The sequence below is a fragment of the Equus przewalskii genome, chromosome 15 (genome assembly GCF_037783145.1).
Source record: "Equus przewalskii isolate Varuska chromosome 15, EquPr2, whole genome shotgun sequence".
Taxonomy (NCBI): domain Eukaryota; kingdom Metazoa; phylum Chordata; class Mammalia; order Perissodactyla; family Equidae; genus Equus; species Equus przewalskii.
In genome coordinates, this window is record NC_091845.1 from 7,303,327 (window position 1) to 7,329,110 (window position 25,784).

Genomic DNA, 25,784 nt, shown 5'->3' on the forward strand with positions numbered 1-25,784 from the left:
AAACGCAGATCAAAACCACAATGAGACCGCACTTCATCCCCGCGAGGATGGCTAAGATCAACAAGACAAACAACAGATGCTGTTGAGAAATTGTGGAAACTTCATACTTGCTGACCAGAGCGTCATGTAGGTCGGCCTCTTTTGCAATAGGCAATTCCCCAAAAAGTTAAAGTTACCGTATGTCATGGAAATTCCACCCCTAAATATATACATACATATATATACACGCCTGAGAGCATTAAAAACGCTTGTCCACACAAAAACCTGTTCACAGCAGCACTATTCACAACAGCCAAAAAATGGAAACAACCCAAATGTCCATTAATGGAGAAACAGATAAACAAAATACGGTCTATCCATACAATGGAGTATTACTCAGCTGTAAAAAGGAATGAAGTACTGACACACGCCACAGCATGGATGAGCCTTGACAACACTGTGCTACGTGCAAGAAGCCAGCTGCCATCAAAGACCACACATTGCATGGCTCTGCTTACACGGAATGCCCAGAACAGACAAAGCCATGGAGACAGGCAGTAGATTCATGGTTGCCGTGGGCTGGGGCTGGGTGGGAAGGAAATGGGGAGTAACCGTAATGGGTAGGCACGTTTTTTGGGGGGTGATGAAAATGTCCTAAAATTAGATTGTGGTGATCGTTGCACATCTCCGTGAACATACTAAAAACCATTGAATTGTGTACTTTAAACGGGTGGATTGCGTGGCATGTGAATTACATCTTAATAAAGAAATTTTAAAAAGAAAGAAACTGAGGCCTAGGGAGGCAAAGAGACTTATTGAAGGACCATCAATGAGTTCAGGACAGAAGTCAGGACTCTCGCTTCCCAGGCCAATGACGTTCTGGCTGACTTTCTGGAAAGAGGGATCATTCAAAGGTACTGGGGGCCTAGGGCAGGCCACTCGTGAGACACCTGGCACACCATTTTACTTAATCCTGTCAACCACCCTAAGAAGTAAACATCACTAACCCCAAGTTACAGATGAGAACACTGAGGCTCACAAATGGGAAGTGACCTGCCCAAGTCGCTGTCTGAATTCCGGTTCCCCAGAAGCGGACCCAGAAACAAGGACGCATGTGCAAGGGGTGCAGGAAGGTGGAAGGAGAGCAGAAGGGGCCAGGTGGCAAAGGAGCTGAGCAAGTGTGGGCCCTCAGACGAGGCCCCACCTGCCCTGCGGGCAGCTCTGAAGGGTAAGGAGGCCCAGGCAAGGCCAGCGACATGGGCTTTCTCACCCTTGCACCCAACCATCTTTGGTCAAGGGCCAAGCGGATGAAGGATGGGAGGCGTAAATTCTCAGGCATTTCTGGATCTCCACCCTTGTGGACGAAAATGGCTCCTAGCCTGACGGCAGCCCTCCAGAGAAGGGTTGCAGGTGCGTGCCTTGGGAGGCAAAAACACAGCGAGGTTAGAGGAGGGTGGCACAGAAACCGTAAAGGGATCCAAGGGAATCTGGGCAGAAGAGCAGCACTGCCCACTCCAGGCACCTAACTAGGGAATAAGGGGTGCAGGATTTGAAACCAGGTGTGTCCCCAGGCCCACGGCCTCCTCACCCTCTTCAAGAGGGACTTGCCCATAGACTGGGCTGGGGTATGGCCCACAGGGGTGAGCATGAGAAGCTGGAACCTGAAGCAAGGTAGGACAACGCCCAGCAGCCAGAGGCTGCAGAGGGACATGAACCCGCCCCCCAGGGACACAGAAGAGGAACAAAGTGCTCCTGAGGGGGAGGGCTGGGGGCTGAAGGCTGAAGACAGGCGCGGCCAGCAGCGCCCCTCCCTCTGCAGCCCGGATCTAAATACAGTGCAACACCTCTACTCGTCTGTGGAAAGCTCTGCTTGGGGGTGGACGGGCCCAGCTAACGAGCGCAGAGGACAGCGAGGACCACAGGATGCGGATGCCTTCGAGAGACCCCACGGAGGGCAGTCTTCTGGATCAACCTCCTCAGACGGAGACTGGATGCAGGCAGGGACATGCTGACTCCTGTCTGTCTCTGTGCCAGGCCAGAAACTGCAGCGTCCACAGAGAGGCCACTGACAGCCAGTAAAGCCCAGCTGACTGAGACCCGCTCCACTTAGTCACCCAGCACGAGGGGTCTGCTCTGTGAGCAACTCTGCAGGCAAAGAGAATTGACTCAATCCAACATTCATTCATTCTGCACTTATGCATGCCTGCGATACACCCGGTTGGCATTGTGTTGGGGTTAGAGGGAAGGTGCTGGGGGTCTTAAAAATGAACCAGACAAGGTCTCTACTCTCAAGGAGCTCATCCTCAAGTAGGGGAGACAGACACAGCAGGGGTCTCAGCAAAGGGTGAGAAGTGTCACAGTAAGAGTTATGAGCAGGGGCATGGGAGCCCAGAGGGGGGAATACTTCCTTGCCCTGGAGGAGCTGGGGCTAACTCACAAATAAAGTGATTTTTGAGTTGGGTTTTGAGGGATAAGTAGGAGTTTACCAGAAAAGGCTGAGGGAAGTGCCATTTCAAAGTTACTTGGCTGATAGGCAGTAGACTAGAGTTATACTTGAGTCCATGTTGTGCTCTGGACACTAACCATATAACACTGTCTATCTTGAGACTCTCTTGGGGCCAGCCCGATGGTGCAGTGGTTAAGTTCGCACATTCCACTTCTCGGCAGCCTGGGGTTCGCTGGTTTGGATCCCGGGTGCGAACATGGCACCACTTGACACACCCACCATGCTGTGGTAGGCGTCCCACATATAAAGTAGAGGAAGATGGACATGGATGTTAGCTCAGGGCCAGTCTTCCTCAGCAAAAAGAGGAGGATTGGCAGTAGTTAGCTCAGGGCTAATCTTCCTCAAAAAAAAAAAAAAAAAAAGACTCTCACTCCACTAATCCCCCAAATTACAACCTTGACTTTAAAAAGTGTGGTAGAAGTCAACCCCTTTGAGGCAGTCCTGTTCAAATCCTGGCTTCACCACTCATTAACAGTATGCCCGTGGGCCCAGCTGAGAGTAAACACAATATTCATTCATTTCTTTTCCCCCTTTCTTAGTTGGCTACAGACTTGTCCTGCCCAGTCCCCCGGCCAACCTGAGACACTGGGCACCTTCACCAGTAGGTGGCACATGGGACTGCAGCCAGAGGCCTGGACGTCACTGTGTGTGTCAGAGGGGTGGGAACTGTGGGTGCCCCTGAGCTTCTCTTCTGACTCCACCCCACCCCACATGCCAGCGACAACAGTGGTGTCTGACAGGGTTCCTGGGGTGTACCACCTTCTGTGGGGCATCTGGAAATGGAGGGGGCGTTCTGTGTGATCACAATGATTGGAGGACACAGCTGGCATGTAGAGGGCAGCGGCCAGTGAAGTTCCACACAACAGAGCACTGTCCTTTGTCCTGCCCACCCTTCACATGTTCCCTGGATGAGATAAAGGTGAAAAAGCCTGTTTATAATCATCTAAATTCAGAACTCCTAAATCCATTTACCTATAAACACAAAAGCTCCTTGCACAGCTTGAATCTGCTCTGGACCGTCTGAGATGGCTCTGATCGTGTAAACTGAGGGAGGGCGGCAGTTTTGTTTGAAGCTTTAGCACCGGTCGAATCACTTGTGGTGTGTGAGTCACCAAATGAATACATCCGTATCCGGCTGCACCTTACCTGCGGGTTTACCTGACTCTGCATGTGGCTGCAGACGTGTTTGCTGCAGGAAATCTTCGAGGACGGGCATGCCCAAGATTTATGTAGTGAAATATGTACTACTGTTTTATTATAAATGGTTTTCCTTTTATTTCTCCTTTACCATAGGATGAGTGTATTCTTATTATTACTATTTTTAGTATTTGTAGATAAACTGATCTATCTATGAACTGCATTTCAGGATGGTAAAGAGGGCATCACAAACCATTTGCTATAAAGGGGGCACGGAGTCTGAAGGATTCAGACCGCTCGCCTGGTCCCTACACCTGGGGCTCTACCCTGTTTCCCTTGGGATGACAGACAGTATGGACTAAGGATGGGAGCCAAGGTTTGGGAGCTGGAAAGACAAACCTGAAACCCAACGCTGTTGCTCAGGAGCCACAGGACCTGGGGGATGTGTGTGATCTGCTGAGCCCTAGCTTCCTCACCTGCAAAATGGGGACAAAATACCCACCACAAAGGGTTGTAGTGAAGCTTAAATGAGGTTGACTGTAGGAAAGCACAGGTTAAGTGCTCCATAATAAAAGAAGCTGCTGCTATCATGATGGTTGTTGTTACTATTATTTCTCCAAGGAATCCTCCTCTGCTGGGACCCCCAGACCTTAGCATCCCAACCCCAAGCCCCCACTCCTAGTCTGGCTCAGCATCCTGGGTCTCCAGACACTCACGGGGCGAGGGGTCCTAGTCCACATGAACCATGAAACTAAGACTCCCCTAGTGGGACCCTGTTGGATCCAGGCCTGAACTGGCCTCATTTTCTACTTCAGCTGCTTGAGTCTCCAGCAGACTAGACAGGTTATGAACTCTGAATCCTTGAGCCACTGCCCACTTAGCAGGAGGAAGGGCTGATGCGCGTGAGCAGACAGGGCCCCTGGCTGGACCAGGCCTTGTCTCTCTCACTCGGGCCCTGTATCAGCCTCTGCACTGGTGTCTTCTCCCTGCTGGCAGAGTGGTCTTTCAACAAGCAACATTCAACCAGTCACTCCCCTCCTGAGAACTCTTCAATGGCTCCCTAGTGCCCCTGGCAAAAGTCCAGATCACTTGGCCTGATTTTCAAGGTCCTTGGAGATGGGGGAGACTTTGTAGTCATTTTCCCTTTCTCGAGAGAACACGTAGATGAACAAAGAGGGGCTGGTAAGCAAATGACACACACAAAGTCTGGATGCCCTGTCACTGAAGATAAACCACACCATGGAAGGAGCCAAGTAGCACCCGCCAAATCTCTTGGCCAAGCATCTTTCATTTGCAGACTGTTTTTACCAAGGAACACAGAAAAGCTTTCCCTTTACCAAATAAGTAAGAAAGTTGTGTTTCGATGTCCCGTTTGATCCTGCTTCAGATGAGGCAAGAGACCTCAGGGAGGAAATAAAAGGGTTCAGACCGCTCCCCTTTCCAGCAGTCCCAGAGTTGGGGCAATGCCCTCCTAGTCTTTCTCTAAGACCAGTGACACACGCCTATCCAGGGGTCCTGGGCTGCTTGAGGAGCAAAAAGCTGCCACCTGCTGGGGGGGCTGGAAGCAGCGTAGGCCGTGTCCGAGGGCTTCCTGGCACGGCACGAGCCTCCATCTGTCAGGAGCACACGTGTCACCCAGGTAAACGCAGATTCTGCTTCTGCAGGTCTGGGAGGGGCCTGAGACTCTGCATTTCTAACAAGCTCCCAAATGATGCAGGCGCTGCTGGTCCCAGCACCGCGCCACACAGAGCAAGTTTCCAGAGAATAAATGGGCAGTCACTCCCTTCCATGCCCTCGGTCTCCTGGTGACCCTGAAACTTTCACTCATTGTGATGAAAAGATCCCAGGTTAGACCAAGACAGGGAGAGAGGCGACCTCTAACAACTCCACTCATCTCTCTAGATGCGTCCCCCGCCCTCAGGCTTTACTTTATGCTCTGGCCAAACATAACTCCTCGCAGTTTCCCGCACACGCCACGCCATGTGGATGCTGTTTTGCTCCGCTCAGGCAGTACCTTCTACCAGGAAAGCCCATCTCACCCCATTTTGCTGAATTAAGTCCTACTCATCTTTGAAAACCCTGCTGGCTGGCACGCCCTTAGGCTGAGATAAGTGGTCCCCCGACTTCCGTGCAGCTGCAGCCCTTGTGTTTGTCTAGACCACAGCGCACACCTTGCTATATGGAGACCACATACAGATGGGGCTGCCTTCCCCACCACGCCGCGAGCTAAAGCGTGGCTCCTGCCTCAGCCCCTTGTCTCCCCGCTGCCTAGCACAGAGCCCAGCACAAGTAGGTGTGCAAGAAACATTTGGTAAACATCCAAAGCTGGCAATATCTCTTCCAAGGAAAGAATCACAGATTCTTCCCATCTCAAAGAGAAATGATTTAATTTTATAAGCAAAGTGTGTTTTGTCTTCCTGCTTCCTTCTTCATTCCTGAGTTTCAAGAAAGGCGGGAAGCGCAAACACAGTATTGCAGCCGCAGGGGCTCCCCTGGGCTAACACACTGAATCCTGCAAGGCCGCTCCTGCCATTGACCCCCCCTTGAACAGATCAGAAAACTGAGACTCACAGGGGCCACTGACCTGTCACACAGCATGTAAGTGGCAGAGCAAGTGGGGATTCCAGCACAGCTTTATGTGACCCCAAGCCCAGAGGTCCTTCTGCTGAGTTCTGAAAGCTTGAAGTGAGCCTTCTGGGGGTGGGGGGTGGGGAGATGCCTGTGTTCCCGCACTGGGGGAGGAGCAGTAAGAGTCATGGGACAGAGTCCGAGAGGGCTGTGGGGTGACAAAGGGGGAAGGAGATCCTTTCCTAGGGCCGAGTGCCAAAAAGGGATCTAATTCTTGAAGGACACCCAGAGAGGGGGACCAGGCCCCCAGACGGAGCTGTCCTTGCCTGCAAGACAATGAGCAACTCACTTTGACATGGAGCCAGAGAGACAGCCAGAAGGGTCATCACCTCCGACTTGATGGAGATGAGGTAGGGAGGTTGCTTCAAAGGGAAAAACAATGTCCTGCCTCTTGAAGAGCGCAGAAAGAACGGCAGATAGCAGATGGACAAGGGGTTCCAGAATGAGTCACATCCCGCTCCAGCCTGCCTCAGTCGCAGGGGCCTGGGAGGTGGCCGCGAGTGGCCCCACAGGTGGGACCCCGTCTCCCAGAGACCCTGCAGGAGCGAGGCCTCTGGTGGAGCCTGGCTGGCCTTGGGCTCCTCCACTGACCTTGCTTCCCGCCCCCACTCTGTTCCTGTGAGCCATCACTGCTATAATGAGCTGGCTGAGGTGGGCCAGAGGGCGAGCAAGGGAAGGACGTCTCCTCCCCCCACCTCCTCTGAGCCTCGCCTGTTCCCCCATCTCTTGGTTTCCATGACAGCGTCTGGCAATGAGGCATCTACTTCAAAATGCCGGCAGGGAAGCCAGGCAGGAGTCACAGAGACACAGGTCTCGGGGCGAGGGGAGCGAGCTCTCATCTGGTGAGTGCCCACTCTGTGTGGTCCTGCCCAAGCCTTCACATCCGTTACCTCCCTCACTCCTCACCCCAACCGGGTGAGGAGCCCATTACTGTCCCATTTTACAGATAAGGAGACTGAGGCACGGAGAGGAGAAGGGACACGCCCAGGGGCACACAGCCAGTCAGAGGCAGAGCCAGGATTCAAACTCAGACTTCCGTGGGCCCCAGGGCTGGGCCTTTAGTCACTATGTCACCCTGCCTCTTGAGCAGGCGTCGGTTCAGGCCTGAGCTCTGCTACCTGCCACAGGCCCTTGGGTGAGCCCCCTCACCCTCAGAGACTCTGCACAATGGGGTCGGTGAGCCCCACGGCTCCAAGGGGCTGGGCGAACTGAAATCAGCTGGGGAAAGTGCTGGGCCCCTGGCTGGAGGTGGGTAAAGGGGTCTGCTCCTTCATTTCCAGCTGGAAAGATTCCAACCCCGGGGCTCCTGGCTGGAGCAGAGCCAGGGCTGCCCAAATCCACCAGCAGAAGCCTGACCAGAGGCACTCCTTGAAGCCGGCCCTGCCCCCAGTGTTCCTAACAGTAACAGCTCTTGTTCCTGGGCATCCGCCTTGCGCCAGCAGCCCTGCTAGGGCCCTGCCTGCTCACAAGGACCAGGGAGGGAGACACAGGTAGTATCCTCTCGTGATGGATCAGGAGACCCACTGGCGGCACCCAAGGTGAGCACCTGAGATGCGGAGAGGAGGCAGTACTTGCGTGCACCTGGGGGGTGGGGGGAAGTACACCAGAGAGACACGCCCCACGCTCAGTTCCACCTTCACCAGAGGCCTGGGAGCCGATCACGTCTCATCGCGCCCACGAAATACCCTGGTCTAGGCTCCCACCACCCCCTGCTTGAACAACAGCATGATGCTCCTGGGGAGCCCCTCGGCCACTATGCTTCCTTCCTTTGGTGCATCGTCCACATGGCAGCCACAGTGATGCTCTTCATCACACACTTGATCGCGTCATCGGAGGCTCAAAACCCTGCAATGGCTCCCAATGTCTTCAGAACAAAAGCCAGGTCCTCACGATGGCCAACGAGGCCCTACACATCTGGCCCTGTGACCTCCATGACCCGACAGCCCCTACACTCGCCCTTGCCCACTCTGCTCCTATCACTCAGGCCTCCTTGCTCTTTCTAGAACATTCCAAACCACCTCCAGCCCAGGGCCTTGCATTCCCTCTGCCCCGAATGCTTTTCCCTTAGATATGAGTATGCTTCAGTTCCTCACCTGATTCACCTGCCACCCCCCCACCCTACGCAGAAGGACCCCCCTCATTCTTCTGCCCTGCTATCACTTCCTGCTCGTCAGCACTGCATTCTACATTCACTTGTCTATTTATTTCTTGCCTGGCCCTCCCCTAGAGAGTAAGTTCTAGGAAGGCAGGCCCTTCCATCCTGTTCCTCCTCGCATCTCAGCACCCAGAACAGTGCTTGCCACTCATTCATGGGTTATTGTGGGGTGGCCCAAGGCAAAATCTCTGGACAACCAGACACCGGCTAACTGAACTCCTAACATTTGCTCTTGAAAGGCTGAATGTGAAACACACAGAGCAGCAGCAGTTGGTAGGAACTGGGGGCAGAAATCAACAGCCATGAGCCTACAGAAGCCCCGAGTACACAGAAACTATGAGACAACAGATGTCACAGGACAGCAAAAGCCAGGGACCAACAGATGTCATGGGCCAGCAGAAGCCAGGGACCAACAGACATCATGGGCCAGCGGAAGCCAGGGACCAACAGACGTCATGGGCCACTAGAAGCCAGGGACCAACAGATGTCATGGGCCAGCAGAAGCCAGGGACCAAGAGATGTCATGGGCTAGCAGAAGCTATGGGGCAACAAATGACATAGGCCACGAGAAACCAGGGACCAAGAGACGTCATGGGCCAGGAGAAGCCAGGGACCAACAGACGTCATGGGCCAGGAGAAGCCAGGGACCAACAGATGTCATGGGCCAGCAGAAGCCAGGGACCAAGAGATGTCATGGGCTAGCAGAAGCTATGGGGCAACAAATGACATAGGCCACGAGAAACCAGGGACCAAGAGACGTCATGGGCCAGGAGAAGCCAGGGACCAACAGACGTCATGGGCCAGGAGAAGCCAGGGACCAACAGATGCCATGGGCCAGCAGAAGCCAGGGACCAAGAGATGTCATGGGCCAGCAGAAGCCAGGGACCAACAGACGTCATGAGCCAGCAGAAGCCAGGGACCAAGAGATGTCATGGGCCAGCAGAAGCCAGGGAACAACAGTTGTCATGGACCAGCAGAAGCCATGGGACAAACAGATGTCAAGGGTCAGCAGAAGCCAGGGACCAATAGACGTCATGGGCCAGCAGAAGCCATGGGAACAGAGATGTCATGGGCCAGGAGGAACCAGGGAACAACAGATGTCATGGGCCAGCAGAAGCCGTGGGACCAACAGATGTCATGGGCCAGCAGAAGCCAGGGACCAAGAGATGTCATGGGCCAGCAGAAGCTACGGGACAACAGATAACATAGGCCTCCAGAAGCCAGGGACCAACAGATGTCATAGGCCAGGAGAAGCCAGGAGGCAGAACACAGGCTCCACCTGGGCAGGCACCTTTGTCTACTTTGTTCTGCAGAGCATCCCGAGTGCCATGGGGAGGGTCTGGTACACAGTAGGTGCTCAATAAATTTTTGCTGAATGATTGAAAGGAAGAGTGGAGAAAAGAGAAGAGGTAGTTGGCATGAGCAGGACAGCCAAAGCAGGAGAGCAAGGAGCTGAGGCCCCTTGTTGTCCCAGTACTGGAGAGGGAAGAAGACACTGCTGCAGGGGGAGGACAGCCTAATGGTTCTGCAGTGGATCTGAATGATCCTCTGGTTCCCCGTGGGGCCCTGCAGTATTGTGGTGACACTGTTCTCTGTCTTCCTTACATCTCTCTATATCCAGACAATACACCCCATTAACCGAGGTTAAACTGGGCATGTGGCTAGTCCCTGCAACCCCAGAGAACCTGCTAACAGGGAAGTCTTCCTGGAAGAGATGCCACGGAAGGGAGAACTCAGAAAGGGCATTCCCCTGACCCCTTTCCTTCCTTTACTTTTTTAAACAGTTTTATTGAGATACAATTTACATACCATAAGATCCACCCATTTTGCTGTGCATATTTTTTATCACAATAAAAAAACCCTAGAGGGGCCACCCTGGTGGCGTAGTGGTTAAGTTCGCACACTCTGCTTTGGTGGCCCAGGGTTCGCAGGTTCAGATCCCAGGTGTGGACCTAGCACTGCTTGTCAAGCCATGCTGTGGGGGCATCCCACATAAAACAGAGGAAGATTGGCACAGACATTAGCTCAGCAACAATCTTCCTCAAGCAAAAAGGAACATTGGCAACAGATGTCAGCTCAGGGCCAATCCTCCTCAGAAAAACAAAAACAAAAACCCAGAATAAAATTCGCTTGTTTTCAGTGTACCGTTCAATGGAGACTTTGAGTTTGAGTGGGCAGAGGAGGCGGGAGGGTATGTTGGCAGCAAAGACATGGTGATGAGCAAGCACGAGGTGTTGGTCGTGCTCGGGGAAGGGTGAGTTGTCCAGTGTGGATGGGGCAAGCGGAGCGGACAGTGTGTCAGGGGAGGGAGCAAGGCATCCAGGCCAGCGTGCAAAGAGCCTAGGAACAAAACTGGCTGAGTCTAGCTTTGATCTGGTGTACCTGAAGCCAGCGGTGGTGCCCGCAGAGGTCAGAAGACTTGGGTTCTAGAGCTGGCTCTACCAGCACAGGAGGGTGACCCTGGGCAAGTCACCGTCCCTCTGTCGGTCATGTTCCTCCTCTGCAGGAGGGGCCTACTTCTGTCATCTTCAAAGCTACTTCCCCTAAACCAACGTGGTCAGGAGCATGGGGCTGGGAGCCAGATCTGGCTTTGAATCCTGTTCCTCCACTTTTTAGCTGTGTGACTCCTCATCTCTCGGATGGGGACACCAACAGTCCCGACCTTGCAAGGCTGTTTAGAGGGTCAGATGAAGTAATCAATAGAAAGCGCTCAGCACGATGTCCAACCCCCAGCAGATGCTCTGTACGTGCCTTGTCACCACACGTTGTGTTAGGTGATGCTGGCAAGATGTATGAGGGCAGCAGTGCAAGGTAACAAACAGAAGTCGAGATCTGCTCCCAACTGCAGTGTTTTCAAAGTCACACTTAGGGCACAGATAGGCACACAGCTATGTCTGGGATGGAGGGAGTAAAACACATTATCAGAAAAATGCTTGGTTTCCCATAGCGACCACGAATGCAGAGAAAGCCCTTGGTGTCCAGAACTGGCACCATGTGCTTGCTGTCACGGAACTCAGCCCTGAGGCGGCAGCCAGGCCTGACTCAGCTCCGAACCTTGGCGCCCAAAGCCCCGTAACTCACAGAGCTTTCTGCTTTAACCGCTGAGCAAATGTTCACCCGAGATTTACTCCCTACTCGCCTGTGTGTTTCTTCCGCTTCCAACAGACAGAAAACAACGAAATCTCTGGGTATCAGTGAGAACCCAACATCAGAAACCCAGGCTCAGTTCTGTGACTCACTCCTGCTGTCTAGCCTGGAATGCTGGGAAAAGGGTGCGGCACCTGGCAACAGATCCATCCACTTCTTATATTCATAGAAGGAGGGAATCAATGGACGAATGCAACCTGAGGTTCCAAGCAAGAAGTGGAGGATTACCGAACTCTGAGCAACTTCCAAAAACGCTGCAGGCAATTAGCATCATCCCTCAGGGGCTTCATAGCACAGTGGAAAGGGATCAGCGGATCTCAGCTCAAACCTCAGCTTGGCTAAACTAGCTGTGTGATCTTGGGAGAGTCACTTAGCATCCCTGAGCCTCCCTTAGCACCATGCTTCCCCATCTGAGGACATCACCTCCTATTTTGTTGTTACTTGTCCAGCATCCATCTTCTCCACCACCCTGTAAAGGCAGTGGCTGTGTCTGTCTGTCCATGGCAGCGTCCCCATCACACAGCAGGGACACGATCCCTACGAACAGACTCCAGCTCCTGCTTGCCTTCCCTCTCCTCTGCTGCTGGCCTGGGCACTGCCTGTTTGGGTTTGCCAAGGATTCTGAATGGAATCCAAGAACTTAAGTGAGAACTTTTTCTTCTAAAGGCCACTGGTCAAAAGGCCAAGGTCTGCATCCGCCCCAGGAATGACCTGCAAGGCTGTCCCTGTTTCTGGCTTGATTCAAGGACTCCATAGAGGAAACAGTCCTATGAGCACGTCGATCAAGTGGAGAAGCTGCAAATCCTCTGCTCCCACAAGACCTGGAGTGATTTCTACCAGGACCCAGATGCCAGAACTGCAAACACGAGCTGGGGCTGTAGCCCTACGTGGCAAAGGGAAGCAGGCGTGGAGGGGAATAGCTTATCTTTGCAGGCGAGGAGAGTTTTAGAAAAAAGAGAAAAAAAAACACCATAAATTTCTCTCTGTCTCTCGGGGAGTTTCTATCTGGTGATGGAAAGAGGTAAACCAGGCATTTATTTCACATTATGATGTGTACATGGCACCACAAAAGCACCCCGGCCCATCCGGGCATCAGGGCATGAAGGCAAGAAGGGGAGGACACCCCTCAACAGAGCCCTTCCTTCCCCATGCCCACCCACATCACATCCACTCTCCTTTTCTGTACACAGAACATTACAAGGTCCCCCACCCCTCTCCCATCTTAGTTACTTTCTGTTAACCTCCCTGAGCACACTCTGTGATGTGGCCTGGCCAGGCCACTTGCTCTTCCTGGAGCATGTCTTCTACCTCTGTGCCTTTGCTCCCTCCGTGCCGTGTTCCCTCTGCCTGGAATGTCCTTCCTTCACCTTTCTACCCATTGAAACCTTATGTTTCAAAGCCCTGCTCACACTCATTCATTCATTCAAGTATTTCTTGAGGGCTCACTACATCCCTGACACTGTGGTGGGTACCAGGGACATAATGGAGAGCCAGCCACAGCCTGTGTCCTCAAGCTGCTTACAGCTATGGGGAGACAGATGGTTACAATAAGGAGGAATACATGCGTGGTAGGTCTAAGTCCAGGGAAGGGTCCTAGCCTAGCCTTGGGGAGCCGGGGGTATTCAGGGAAGGCTTCCTGGAAGAGGAGACTTGAATCTGAGTTCTGAGGAATGAGGTGAAAAGGGAGAGAGGCGCATATAAATGTATGTGGACACCAACAAGTATGGCCATAATAATAGGGACATTAATTGAGGGCTACTAAGAGCCAAGCACGGGGTCAAGCACGTCAGATGCAAACTCCTCTAGTCCTCACAACCCTATGGGAGCGAACACTGTTATCATTCCCATCGTCAGATGAAGCATCTGAGGCACAGAGAAGCTAAGAACTTGCTCCTGGTCACACAGCTGCTAAGTGGCAAAGCTGGGTTCAAACTCAGTGCTGCCCCAGGGCCCACTAGGATCTGCTGTCTCACGCTGTCAGTAGTATTCTTTTTTTTTTTTTTTAAGATTGGCACCTGAGCTAACATCTGTTGCCAATCTTTTTCCTTCTTCTTCTTCTCCCCAAGCCCCACCACTACATAGTTGTATATTCGAGTTGTGAGTGCCTCTGGTTGTGCTATGTGGGACGCTGCCTCAGCGTTGCCTGATGAGCGGTGCCGGGTCTGCACCCAGGATCCAAACCAGCGAAACCCCGGGCTGCCAAAGCAGACCACGCGAACTTAACCACTCGGCCAGGGGGCTCGCCCTTGTCAGTGGCAGTCTGCCACTTCCTCTTTCCCCTGACAGAAACACTTATCACAGACATCTCTCCAAGTGGTGCAACAACTCAAGTTTCACTCTACATAATGGCTGCGGAGGATGCCACTGGATTTTGAGCAGGGAAGTGACAATGATCAAATTCTTTCCAGAGAAAGAGCCCTCTGGGGACAGCAGGGGCATGCCTGGGGGCAGAAAGCTGTGTTCGGGGTCCTGGGGAGGGAGGACGAGGCCTGAACTCAGGCTAGGATAGGGAGGATGCAGAGGGGCGGAGGGGCCGGGCTGTGGGAACAGGACCAGGCAGCAGGATGCAGCAGCTGCCACCCCTCAGGGGCCTGTGGGAGGGGACAAAGTTGGGGTGGGGGTCCCGACAGCCCCCCACAAGACCTCTCACAGACCGGCGCATCTTCTCCCTGAGCCCCTCCCTCAGTGCTGTGTGCTGCAGTTTTCTCGATGCGTGCTCCAGCCAGCACTGCCAATCCAGAGTGAGTGATCATCAGTTTCGGTTCCCTGAGATGCTCAGCTGTGGCGCCTGCAGAATTCCTAATTCTCTGAATAATCTTCGCCCAGGAGGGTCACATCCATTCCACCCAAAGTGCAGAAAGCAAAGAACCCCACAGGCAAGCCCCAGCACTGCTTTCACGCTGTCCCCTAGGGCCGCCCACCCAACCTCACCACGCTCAGAGCTCTCAACCCTCATACGTCCACTCCAAGCAGCCTCGGTCTGACGGCTTCCCTCCATTGCCACCACCCCTCGGTCCAAGCCCTCCTCTCTCCCCTGGACGGTCACAATAGCCTCCCTGCTGTCTCCCCGGTCCCACTCTAGCATAAGTTAGTCCACATCTCTAGCCTCAGTGTTCTTATCTATACAATGGGCATCCTAATGCTTAGCTCACAGGGCTGTGGAGAGGACTGGGTGACAGGAATGGAAGACCCCAGCCAGGAATGCTATCTCAACAGATGCAGTTCCCTTCCTCGGTCAGCTGCACAGGAGGCGTCAAAAAGGTCAGGACCCTCTTTCACACTGAGCCAGGACACATAATAGGCAGGCTTCAGAGACCTCTGGATCTCCTTGCCTCTCTCGACCTCAGCCCCAACCTGCAGGGCCTCTTGCACTGTCTCCCTCCTATTTCCTTCCATGCAATGGGAGTTTCACTGGTTTTGTGCCCCTGGCCTCTCTCCACCTCCTCGTTTGCCCCTCCCCGGGGTCGGTGCACGGTGCCACCTCTCTATGAGTGAGTTTGAGAGATGGAATAGGCAAGTATAACTCAGGCCCCTCCCTGCTTCTCTTAGGAGCCCCCTGCAGGCAGCAGGAGTCTGCCTCCGCTCTCTACCCTGGAGGAAGGGGCGCCCCTCCGCAGGGGCCCAGCGCTGCCTGCACCCGGAGCATGCTGGGGCACCTATCCAATTCGGGCCTTCAGCATCAGTCAGCCCACATGCTCCCATGTCACTCTGATGAGTAATAACGGTGACATTTTGTTCTCCAGCTGCTTTGCTTTTTGTCTTAATTCTCAGCTGGTCCAGAACTCAGGCCAGGCAGAGGAGTACTGTGTATCAGGCCCCCACCCCCATCAGGACTGAGCAGCGGGAGAAACCCTGACTTGTTAACAGAGCTTCTCAGGGCCTCGGTCAAGCCCGGTGCCGGTACTGTAAGAATCAATCAATAAACGAGTGACAAATATTTCCTGAGCTCCTGCAACAACAGTGAAAAGCACTCATCTTTGCTTGGTGTTTCTTACGGCTTTGGAAGCACCTAAAAGCATCTTCAGGTGTGCGAACGCTCCGTGCCAGGTCCACTCACCACCTCAGCGCCTTCCCTGTCATTTGCAGGATCGAGGCAGATCTTTAAGGGTCTGGCTGTGGTCTTCCTTCCTCCATACAATAAGCTTTTACTGCACACCTACTAAGTGCCAGGTGCTAATCAGTGAAGACCTTGCAGGTATAGCAGGAAACCAGGCACACGGTCCCTGCACTCCTGGAGCTGACAATCTGGTGGGGGCTAGGAAGAAAGTCAGTGGAGGGCGACTGGATGGGGGCGGTGAAAACAGGGTGGTCCAGATTTGGGGAAGAGGCTTTCAATAATGCTGTGAGATGGTATTATTATTATTATTCCCCTCTGACAGATGAGGACACTGAGGCCCGGGAGGTTAAAATGTTTCCTCTGAGACCAAAGAGGTAACTATTTACGGCATCAGGATGCGAGTTCAAGTCCAGACTCTGACACCTCAACTACTGCCACTAAACCCAGCTGCCCCCAGATTCTAGCATTTTGTAAAAGAATCGTCCCTCCGGAAGCTTCGGCAAAGTGGCAGGTGGCAAGCCCTCGAAGAACTTCCCGTCTAACCTGGGGGCAAACGCTGATAACACGAGGCAGGTCGGAAATGAGCGCACAGGATTAAGACAATTTCAAATTTTAGAAACCCAATGGGATTCATTTTGGAACATGACAAAATGACTCCCAATTTCTTGGGGGAAGAGAAATTCATATAATATATTTAGTTATTAGTCAGTTTGTTTAATAAACATGAGTTGCCAGACTCTGTCATAAATGCTTTTCAAATATTAATTCCATCGAACTTCATGACTCACTTAATACCCACAACAATCCTGAAAGTTCATGCAGTCACTAACCCCACTTTATGGCTGAGGGAATCACGCAAAGATAGGTCGGATGCCTCGCGTGGGACACACAGGAAAGTGGTGGAGCCAGAATCCAAACTGACGTCTGGCCCTGGAATCTCTGCTCTTTTACCATAAACTGGATTTATGAGCACCATTTATACAATTGAATTTATATACACAATTACATTTTGTCTATTTGTCTCTTTCTGCCTCACACGAACTGGTTTTCAGGAGATTGTGATGGTCTGATTTAAATGCAGAAGTCATGGTTCCCCTCAGATTTGCTCTGGGAAGCCCCTGGGAGGTGCTTCGAAGAGCTAGGCTGTCATTCTCCAGGGAGGCTCAAAATGAGGTCTATGGGAGACCCACATCAGGCCCACCGGGTGGGCTGCTGTACAGGCAGACAGGTGCTGTGAACAGAGGAAAGAGAACCCAGCTTCCATCTGAACCAGGATCTACAGACACATCGGCAGATGCTCCAGACCACGTGTGCGGGCTGGCGCTGGAAGGGCACGTCCCAGGGCTTGGGGAGAGCGACAGCAGGGCCGACGTTTCTAATGAGGATTCTCTCCAGGAACAAAGAAAAGCCAGCTAGTAAATATATGAAGTCCTCCCCAAAGGAGAAACCGAGTGAAAACTGCCTAGAAAAGTATGAAAGAAAAAAAAAGGAGGAAAAAGAAGATAGGGAAACAGATTCCTTCGCTAGCTATTAAAACATACACTATACAAATAACCATCAAAGCCACGCGGCACAGATCCACACTCCGCTCCTCCACCCACGCTGTGCCCAGTTGGCGTGCGCCCTCTGTTTCCCGCCGTGGCCCTGAGAGTCGGCCACTGGCATCAGCAGAAAGTTCAACACCAGAACAGACAGCCTGGAAAGAGACCTGCTGTTAAGGACAGGGTTTCCAGGTTGCATGCCCCAGGCCCAGGGTAAAATGGTGTCCCTGTAGTTGTGCAACGCTGCGACTCTGCCCCAGAGACATGGAGCAATTTAGTATCTGATACGGGTGGCAGAGGGGAGGAAAGGAACAGAGAGTCAGTAAACAGGATGGGGACAACCAGTCAGATGTGTGAAAAGAAAACTAAGTTAGACCTTTATCTTACAATCAAACCCAAACAGGTTAGAAAGTGATGATTTAGCATGAAATATGAAACCATTTAAACAACGACAACTAGAAACCTTGCCTTCCTAATCTGAACAATGGGGATAATAGTAACTACCCCATAGCGTTGTCGTAGGGATTAGGAGAGATGATCCAAGTTAGCACCATGCCTGGCACTTCAGTCAAAATGGACTGAGGGCAGACTTCAGCTGGGAAATTTGCCCAGATCTAGCTACCCAAGGTGGGGGAGAGCGGAACTGGCAGGAGGGGTGTGGCCCCCAGGTCATAATCTAGGGACCAGGCAACCTGCCATCACGGAGAAGGGAAGCCTCTCTACAATTGCAAGAGGAATGGTGCACGGAGCCAGGTCTTCCCCGGGCACCAGGGATGATAACTCATGACAAGCGCACTGTCTGGAGCCGCAGCAATTTTAGAAGCAGGAGACTCGAGCGGTGCCCACAGCATCAGCCTTTCCCCTGGGCTGAGCTCCCTTCCTCCGGGATCCTGGGTCGGAAGTGGCGCACCCAGCACCCAGGGCTGGCTCTCCCCACGGCACTCAGGATGAGGTCGCAGTCCCTGTCCACTCCTACCCGAGGCAGCCTGAGCCTCTCCCTGCTGGAAAATTCCTCCTCGGATGGAGCTGAGATCAGCTACCCTCCCCGCCCTCCACTTCAGCTTCCACCCACTAGGGGCCTCACTGGTGAGTCCACCAGTCTCAACAAGAACAACACCCAGCTTGCACAATCTCTTCTAGAGAATGGAAGAAGCGGGAACCCTGCCCACCTCATTCTGTGAGGCCAGCATAACTTTGATACCAAAGGCTGACAAATAAGCACCAGAAAGGAAAATTGCCAATGACTCTCACTCATGAACTCAGGACGTTAAAGTCCTACACAAAAAGGTTAGCAGAAATAATCCAGCAATAAAGATGCTGTAAGACGACACAAATTGGGTTTATCCCAGAGATACAAAAATCAATGTTGTTCATCATGTCAACAGATTGAAAAAGAAAAATCATGTGACCATCTGGGCAGATGCAGAAAAAACATCTATCAAAAACTCTACTTCCGTCTAGGACTAAAAAAAGGAAGAAACAAAAACACTCAGCAAATTGGGAACTCTTTAATCTGATAAAAATTATCTACCGAAACCCTCGAGTAAACATTATAACTAATACAGTTGCAAGACGTCCACCATTCCTTCTTCGATTCATCCTTGCACTGAGGTCTCAGCCAGGGTGGTAAGGCCAGGAAAAAAAGGGAACAAAAGGATTGGAAAGGAAGAAACAGCTGTTATCTGCGCCTTCCACAACTGTACACAGTCATGTGTTGCTTAACGACGGGGATGCGTTCTGAGAAATGTGTTGTCAGGCGACCTCATCATTGTGCAAACATCATAGAGCGTACTGAAGGGGAACAAAATTTGCCAAAATGTGTCTTTTTAACATGAGGATTATTTTAGGTTGATTATTTTGAAGAAACAAAAGACTCAGAAACTTTTTCTTGTTATCTCTCCTTTAACTGCCTAAGAGAATTCAGATAGAAAACCCAGTCTCAGGAAGCGAGCTCTCACCTTAGCATCACATGAACCAGGTGGTGGACAGGGAGGAACCTAGAAAAGCCTGTTTGTTGGGCTCCCCTCCGTGTTCTTCTGTTTCTGTGGCCAAACACTTGTTTTCCAAACATTTGCTCCTTTCACCTACCTGTGAATTGCCTTCCTTCCCTTTGAGGGCCCTGACTCTCCCTGCCCTCAACATCTTCTTCTGTCTTTAGCTGAGGGTGGTATTTAAGGGGAGGGCTTTGGCCATTCTGGCCAATTATTCACTTTTCCTGAGTTTCTCCCGTGTATACATGTTATTAAACTTGTGTTTGTTTTCTCCTGTTAATCTGTCTCATTCAATTTAATTCTTAGACCAGACAGAAGGACCTAGAGGGTAGAGCAAAATTTCTTCCTCCTCTACAGGACTTACTCAAACATAGATGGTATAGTCTACCACACACCTAGGCTGCATGGTACTCATCTGATGGGACCACCATACATGTGGGCCATTGTTGACTGAAATGTCATTAAGTGAGTGGTGCATGACCATACATAGTGTCTTCAAAAAAATTTATAAATACATTTTTCTGAATTAGTAAGAGAGTGTGGCAAGATTTCTGAATACAAAATCAATATGGAAAATGCAAACATATGTCTCCAAAAAGTAACCAACATAGCATTGATTTTAAAAATGTTTGTGTAGATAGCTAGCTAGATATACCATTTACAATAGCATACAAAATATTAAATAACTACACACATATCTAACAAAAGATGTGCAAGAGCACAAGGGAAAATTAGGAAACCATACCTAAACTGTATCCTAAATAATGAAGAGAGATACCATGTTCATGGAAGACTAAATACGGCAACTTCCACCCCAGATGGGGCGATAGAGAGCTCAGCAGTAATAACTGGCGGATCAGAGCACCCTGGGCTTATATTCCACCTCCTGTTGCTTCTAAAATGTGTGACTTTGGGCATTCCACCAAGCTCTCTGAACCTCAGTCCCCTCACCTGTAAAAGAGGGATACCCGCTCCTGTCTAGCTGTTAGGAGTCAATGGACATGAAAGCACTTTGTAGAGTGCTGTATAAATACAGGGATTTTACGACTAGCATTATTGCCCCTTGTTGGTCTGAGGGTGGGGGAAAATACTCTCTCCCAGATGAGGCCAGCTGGGACCTTGCTCATCAATTTGTCATCAAGGGCATTGCTGAGTGCTTATTCTGTGCATAGCATTTCCTCATTCAGTCCTCACAGCAACCTATAAGAGGGGGAGCTATATTAGCCCCATTTTACAGACAAGAAAGCTGAGGCTCAATCAAGCAACTTGTCATTCATACATTCATTCATTCAACATTCATGAACGCCTTCTATGTGTCAGGAGCTGTGAATACCCTGGTGAATAAGACAGAAATGGTCCCTGCTCTATTAGAACTGATATCTGGTTGGAAAGATAGCCAAAAATCATACACCAAATAGCCAGTTGGCAGAACCAAGAGTCAAACTCAGGTCAGTTGGACACCAGAGTCCATGCTTCTAACCACTCCTTAAAGCTGCCTTCCTCAACCTCCTCTGTTCCATCCTCTCTGTTGTGATGTGATGGTTTCTAACATCCACTCTGCTGGCAGCACCAAGTTTCAACAGGACTTGCCATCCAAGCTGCTGCACGAATTGAGAGCTGTCAGCTTCCATCCTGGCCCATGTGATCCTCTTATATTATCACTGGAGAATTACAGCAGGGAAGATGAATGCATAAAAGAGGAGAGGCATCCTGCCCCCACCCCCCAGCATCAGTGCCATTGTTCCCAATGAGTGTGTGCCGGAGTCCTCTGCCACCATTAATGGCAGAAGTGAGTCACTTATAAATAAGATATGGAGCTTTATTATAATTACATCCAGAGATTCAGAAATGCTCAGCGTCACAGTGAAAGGGAGGGCAGCAGGTGACTGGGGCTTGAATGATCCTCTGCCAGGTACGTCTTTCAGATAAAACGTCTTGGATCAGGAGCAATTACAGCTAATGCCCAGCCTGAATGCTAATGAGAATTACTTAGAATTGCATGTAATTCTTTGCCATTTATACTATCTGATTTTTTTTTTCCCCTCCTTTTCTCTGCTTTTCCATCCTGACATTAATCCTGAGAAAGAGACACTGGCCAAGCACAATGCATGGCCATTTTGCAGATGAGGAAACTGATGCCCAGGGTCACTCAGCTCAAAGCGTCAGGGCTGGGGTTCTACCCTGAACTTTTTCACTCCCCTATTCAGTCTTTAAGGAAAAAAATTTCAGAACTCTGGCTGTGTCCTCTCCACGTGGAAGGTGTGCAAAATATCTCCGGCCAGCAGGAGAATCTGAAAGGCAGCTGGGGTGATGCATTCTGTTGACACCTCTGCCTTGGTGAGGACAGGGCAGCTGCGGGCAGACTTATGAGATGAACTTCAAACCTACCCTCTGCCATCCCACAACCACCAAGAGGCCCACATTTGTCCCTCGGGGACCTGAGCAACACCTATGAAGAGAGAACCTAAGCAGAAAGATAAGAAGAGCCTTTCTCCTGTCTGCAAGCCAGAAAAGCGTCCCAAATGCATGACCCTCAGAACCCAGGCAAAGCAGGAAGTTCAAGCCAGGGCGTGATGGAGTGAGGTTAGCCACTAATAGTGATAATGACAGCAATGGCCAGCATTTGCTGAGCACCCAGTAGAGTGCCAGAAGTGTAAATAAGTCCTCACGGAGACTCTTTAAAGGTTTCAGGCTATTTAAAGCTTGAGACTGCACTAAGACCTCTGGGACATACACTACATCTAACTCGAGACCTACTCCCACTTTCTAGGTGAGAAAGCAAGAGGCTTGCAGAGTTTGGGCAGCTGGCAGGTGGCAGAGCCAGGATGCAAAGCTGGATCTGTTTGACCTTAACAGTAGCAATATTGACAACTAATGTTTGCATCACACTTTGATGTACCGCATAGCACAATTTAAGTGCTTTATGCACACAAACACCATTAGCTCTCTCACCAACCCCGTGAGGAGGGTGCTATAGGGAAACTGAGGAACAGAGAGGTGTAGCAACTTTCCCAAGGCCACAGAGCTCATAAGGGACGGCAATGGGCTTTGAGCCAGCTCCAGAATCCACACTCCTGATCCCTTTGCTATGCTTCCTTCTCGTTCTGGAAAGGCCACACCAATTCCACCAGGCACTCCTTGATTGGAAAGGAGAGTGCAAACACAAACACAGGATTCCAAGAGAGTCCAAGGGGAGGAAGTTCAGACACAAGTTCTTCCTACCACAGCTGAGGGCCAGGAGGGACCACGCCTAGCCCAGGATTGCCCAAACTCCTCCAGGCTGCAGGGTCCTTGGCAGGCAGCTGCAGCCTCCACCCAGCTCTGAAATCAAGGACAGGCAGTGCTGGGCCATTTCTCATCTTGGAAGGATTCTCTGTCACACTTGAAAATGGTACCAAGCTTCCCTAGAGACTCTCCCTCCCTCAGGGGAAATACCTCTCGAGACAGCCAGCCAGCCTCAGGCAGGTTTGCACTGGCATGTTAGGGTCCAGCAAGCCCCGAATCATATTAGGGCCTTTACATGGGCCTGTCAAGGCTTCCTGTGAGTGACAACCCCCCACCCCCAGCAACAGGTCCCCTGCAGGACAGCTATCAGAGAGAAGGGAGAGCGGTGCAGAGGCATCCGGGACCCGGTTGCCTAGCATCTCTCTATTCTTCACCTTTGCTGCTGCAAGCCACAAGCAGGAGGGACCTAACCTCCCATTGGCAGCCTGAGTTTCACTGATAATCTGGAAGGAGTCAGGTAAGACCTATGTTCAAATCCCAACTCTGCCACGGACCAGCCGGGCAACCTCAGGCAAGTTACCATAGACGATCCGTCCAATGAGGCTAGTAAGGACAGCACCCACCTGCAAGGCTGCAGCCAGAACCACACAGATAACACAGAAGGATACTCAGGTCCCTCCAGCCTCTCTCCCTCTCCAGGTCTCCGCTGGTTCCTGGCTGCCTCCAAGATAAAAGCCAAGATTGGACATTCAAGTCCCTTCCTATCAGACCCCCAATGCCCCTGTCCTTCCAGCTCTGGAGACACACTCGTCATCTGCACTCCTGTCACAGGGGTCTGCCCCCTATCACAGAATGAGCTCCCCAAGCATCTTCTGGCCAGGGCATCTTGCTCACACAGTACTCCCAGCGCTGTCCCCCTCAGGTAGGGTTCTGGGTCTCAGGTGAGAGCCCCTGCTGGAGGACAGAGACCCTGCCTGGCGCATCTCTACACTACCAGCTTCCAGAGCCGACATCTTCAGAGATTAAGGGATTCAAGGTAGGGTCTTCTTGAGGGGGGAGGGCAAAGGGGGTAATCACCCAGAGGAGGAAAGCGGCCTCCGTGAAGAGCTGGTGCACTCCAGCTCCTGACTTCATTGGCTCCTTCCAAAAGAATCCAGAGCAACTTCCACAGTTTGGTCCCCTCTCACCTTTGCCCTGAAAGAGCAGCCCCGGTGCGGTCCTGCCAGCAGAACCCACTCCCTGGCAGTAATGGCCACCTGCTCTTCCAAAGGAGCCTCGCGCGGTACAGTGCGGAGCACGTGGTCGCTCCGCCTGCGCTTGCAGCGGTGCTGCAGGAGCCCGCGGGCGGTGGTCTCCACGCTTCCCACACCCCGACCCCTGGTGACGCTGAGCCTGGGGCTCGTCCGTGTGTAAGGTTAAGTGGTTTGGGTCAGGCCGACTCAGCCTCAAAACGCTGGCTCTCCTCTTAACTTGCTGGCGCTCCCAGGCACAACTTTCCCTCTCTGAGCCTCAGTTTCCTCCTCTGTAAAATGGGTATAATAACACCCGGTTCGCCGAGCTACAGGGAGAATAGAAAGAAAGAATGGGTGCCGAGAGCCTGGCAAAACAAATGCACTCAGATGGGCTGGGACTGCGGTTAGCATCAAACTGGGCGCCTGGGGCGTCTCTGGGAGACGGGAGCCTCGGCCCTTCGGCGTCGGCGGGCGCCCGGAGGCAGACGCTCGGGGCGCGCCCCCGCCAAGCCAGGGGAAGCCACAGGTGTCCGCGCGTCGGGGCGCCGGGGCTGGATCTGAGTACCAGGGAGGGGGCCGGGGGCCGCGCTTCGGGACCCTATCCAAGCCACCCGTGTCGCTGGCTCCCCCAAGCGCGCCCACCCCGCGCCTGCCGGCTCCGGGGGTCTCCGCCGCTCTCGGGGACGCCCGCGCCCGCCCGCGCCCCGCGCCCCCGCCGCGGCCCCGGTCCGCCCCGCTCAGACTCACCCGCGCCGGCGCCGGCTCCGGCTCCCGGCAAAGTTTGGCGGTGCGGCGGCCGCGGCGTCCAGGATGCTCAGTGCGTGGCGGCGGGGCGCCGGGGAGGGGGCGGGCCGGGAGGCGGGGCGCCGGGGAGGGGGCGGGCCGGGAGGCGGGGCGCCGTGGAGGGGGCGGGCGGGGGGCGGGCTCCGAGTGGCCGGCCTGCCCCGCCCCCGCCGCCAGTTCGCGCCCCGGGGCGGCGCCCACGCCGGGAGGGGGCGCGAGGGGCGCTCCAGCTGGGACGCTTTGTCCGGGTCCCGCCGGGGGTCGGAAGGGCTCCCGCCCGCAACCCGGCCTCCGGCTCCGCGCCGCGGCTCTCGGCCACTCTTGGGGTGTGCGGAGAGAGGTGTAGGAAGGGGCAGACCTTGGCGAGAACCCACCCCCTACACAGGCACACACACAGACACACACACACACACCTGAGGGCAGACAGACAAACAGGTAAGTCAGGTCGAAGAGGCAGAGATAGAAATAGGCAGAGATGAGAACGTTTGGCAGAGTCAACCACAGACCACTGCTAGACAAAGACGAGTGATGCCCCACCTTGTCTTATCCCTGCCAGAGAGGCCACAATAGACAGACAGACAGACAAAGCCAGGCAGACAGACGAGGACCCTACCCCCAGAGGTCTCCTGGGGAACTAGAGAGACCCCCAGCGTGTAGAGCTCCACCCCCTCCGCTGTGTCTCCCCAGCCCCTCCAGGGCGCGGTTCAGGGTTCGCGTTTCAGTTAGCGTCCGCGCCAGGCTGCGCAGAGCGCGGGGCAGAGCTGCAGGAGTGAGGGGCGTGTGGGTCTTCCGCGGATGCCCAGGAGCCGTGGCCCCCGGACGCTGGGGGCCTGAGAATTCCTCCTGGCTGCCTGCATTTCCAGAGCCGGGGGAGAGAGGCGGAGCTTTCTCTCTCAGTACCAGGAAAACTCCACTTGAACCTCTAAACAATTATGGTTTTAAATCTTATCTCAGCATCTCAAAGAGACACCCAAGCTCAGAGGGAGAGGAGGGCTTTTGAGAGGGAGGGATGGGGGGCGGGGTGTGGGGTTGGGCTGTTTCATGGGGTATCAGCCTCCTCTGAGTCATGGGCAATTCCACTCGGTGGCTGTGGGATCATGGGGAGCTAGTTTGGGGCCCAGCTTCACCACCTATGTATGGTACCTGAGTGACCCCTCTTCCTGGCCTCAGGGTCCACATCTGTAAAACGAGGGTTACTAAGACCGGCTGTCATTGTGCCTTTCTAAGTGCTACAGCTGCTCACTCATTTAATCCTGGCAACACCTTGGATGAGTAGGAGCTATTATTATCCCTAGTTTACAGAGGAGAAAAGTGGGGTACAGAGAGGTTAAGTAACTTACTCAAGGTTACACAGGAGAACTGGGAATCCCCCCTGTGAATCCTGGCTACTAGGTCCAACGTCA

At 52.8% G+C, this 25,784-nt stretch overlaps 2 protein-coding genes across 14 annotated transcripts in view; both read right to left on the minus strand.

The window, feature by feature from the left end:
• Window positions 1-24,426, minus strand: part of ATG7 (autophagy related 7) — a 350,405-nt gene extending 325,979 nt beyond the window's left edge. Inside the window, exon 1 of one of the 2 annotated variants that reach the window (XM_070574735.1) lies at window positions 24,346-24,426. The gene's annotated coding sequence lies outside the window, so the exon portion shown is untranslated. The remainder of the gene's footprint in view (window positions 1-24,345) is intronic. The other variant, XM_070574731.1, reaches the window with a different exon arrangement.
• HRH1 (histamine receptor H1) overlaps window positions 1-25,784 on the minus strand; it is a 97,603-nt gene that overhangs the window by 55,972 nt on the left and 15,847 nt on the right. The window contains exon 1 of one of the 12 annotated variants that reach the window (XM_070574749.1): window positions 24,346-24,444. The exons of 5 other annotated variants lie outside the window; for them this stretch is intronic. The gene's annotated coding sequence lies outside the window, so the exon portion shown is untranslated. Of the gene's footprint in view, window positions 1-6,206; window positions 6,312-24,345; window positions 24,445-25,784 lie in introns of those variants that run through there. 6 more of the 12 variants (XM_070574746.1, XM_070574752.1, XM_070574754.1 and 3 more) reach the window with 6 other exon arrangements.